We start from the raw sequence: 2,552 nt of genomic DNA, 5'->3' as shown, positions 1-2,552 counted from the left end.
ACATCATTTGCATATATAGGACAGCTCATCAACAAATGCAGACGCTGGTCTTCCGTTAACTTTCTCGTTAGCCAGCTATTTTCAACAATTCTTTCACCAGTTTCAAAAGTTTTCGAGCCTCTGTTTTTAGCAGGTGGGAACAGGGGAAAAGCTTGGGAAATAATAGAGGCCTTCTGTGTTGGCTTTAGTTGTAGCATAGGGATCATGGAAAATTAGCCACAAATGGAAAACAACCATGTTTAATTGAAAATAACTCATGGAAGCCTTACCCTGAAATGGCAACCTGAGCACATATAAACTCAATAGAGCCTCAATCAAATGTAGCGATAACGTTTTTTGCGTTAAAGTTGTTTGTGTGTGTGTGTGTGTGTGGAGTTGGTAGATGAAAAAAATTATACCAATATATGAAAGTCAGCAAATATTTGCATATGAAAAAAAACAAAGGATTAACTTAAAATTGTATGTGTGTGTGTGTGGATGGCTGGGTAATACGTTTCCAATTTCAACATGAACTTTAAAGTAAAAACTGTCAAAATAATTTACAGAAGCTTACAAAAGCTAAGAACACATAAAGGCCAAAACAGCAAGTGAGAATTGCAATAGAGATAAAGGCCATCAAACATTGTGAAGATTCTAGATGCTGAATTGGATGAATTGTAATTTACAAGAGACTAGACCTCTCATATGTGCGTAGTATGCGCCATTGCCAGGACCTTTTTAAGTTGTATACTTAAAATTTTTGAGAATTTTATTACCAATCAATGAAAAATAATGCAAACTACAAATCACGGTTTTCTGCTCCAAAGCCATACTCCTATCTCCATTAACGCTAAAACTATAGTTAATTTATAACTTTCACTTGGCAACAAGTCAAAATAAATCCAAAGAGAACAAATGTATTCCTCAAAAATAATTTGGCTCCAAGACAATAATTTGTGCTGGATTTGTGAAGTTCCTAGAGTTCTTGGCTGCATGGCATCTTCGGTCTTCCCACTAGAAACATCTAAAAATCATATTAGCATATTGATTCAATCACACTTAAAAACCAAACCCCAATTAAAATAATCAATAATGAAGTATACCTTTGGAACTCTCTTATCTAGAGACTCTTGGATTACTCCAACCTTGTTGTTCTACATTGTTGACCATCTTTTGTTTAAAAAAAAAAAAAAATTCATTGTACAAAGAAAGTCATCCTTAGGAACAAGAAATAAGTAATAAAATTGATAATGCAAACACACGACAAGAATTTTCAAATCTACCTCTTGCATATGTGTGGAATTTGATTGCTTGGAATTATACATCAATGAGTTTATTTGTGAGGGAATATAAGTCGTTGGATTCTATAAAGATCAAAATATAAGAAAACATTATTTCAAAAAAAAAAAAAGCTTTGTACACATGTTAATACATAAATGATGGATATTTTATTTTATTTCAAATAAATAATCAATTGTGTCAATTTACATGACTAAGTTGCATTATAACATTGGTACCTTGCAACATAGTTGTAAATGGAACATTTACACAACCCATTTCCTATATAGAGTCAAAATTCATATTTAGATATTACATCAATTACCAAAATTATGATTACACATTATAAATATTCTAAATTTGTAAACTAAAGGATGCTTAATACCTGAGAATGATTTGTCCATGACATGTAAGATTGACCTTGTGCATTATCACTTGTAAATCCTAAATGAGAGTAGGGATTTGGTGGTTGGTATATTGTTGGATTGTATGAGCCACCGAATGACACATTTGAATTTTCTTTGAAAACTTTTTTTTTCGCTTTTCCTATAAAATTGCACATTAAAAAAAAAAGTCATACATAATAATAATTGTAAATAAGAAGGTTTATTAAAAATAAAAATATGGCATATATTTAGTATTAAAAAAAAAAAAAAGAATTTCTTACGTGAAGAGTATGCATCCTTAGACGATTTTTCCTTGCGCTTCTCAAAGTGGCCTTTAAGTCTATCTTTTCATACACAATATTTTTGTACATCATTTTAAGCCAGTGATGATCTTCAAGATTAAATTTATGCATCATTTTATCCCATGTGTTTTGAAATTCCAATTCTGAATCACAATATTTTTGACACTTGTTCCACAAGGACTGAAACTCCGAATTAAAATTTAACTCTCCAAAGTAGGAAGGTGCATTTTTTTGAAATATGCCACAAACATAGTCAATGATGTGTGTTCGAAAACACTTCCTCAATAGCATTTGACATGGCTTGATCTTGGTCAGTAAAAATTGTTATTGGAGATCGATTCCCCATTGGGTCTAAGAATGACTTGAACAACCATTTGAAAGAAGCAGTAGTTTCATCCAAAAGAAATGCACATCCAAATATTACATTCTGCCAATGGTGATTAACACCTACAAATGGAGCACAAATCAAATTATATCTATTGGTGCAATAAGTAGTGTCAAATACACAACATTTCCAAAACAATCATAATCAACCCTTGATCTCCCATCTCTCCAAAAAAAATTCGTCATGCGATTTTCTTGATCTACTTAAACCATGTAAAAAAAC

The sequence above is a fragment of the Quercus suber genome, unplaced genomic scaffold, assembly GCF_002906115.3.
Source record: "Quercus suber isolate HL8 unplaced genomic scaffold, Cork oak 2.0 scaffold_602, whole genome shotgun sequence".
NCBI lineage: Eukaryota > Viridiplantae > Streptophyta > Magnoliopsida > Fagales > Fagaceae > Quercus > Quercus suber.
The sequence above is the reverse complement of the archived record's forward strand: the minus strand, read 5'-3'. Positions refer to the sequence as shown.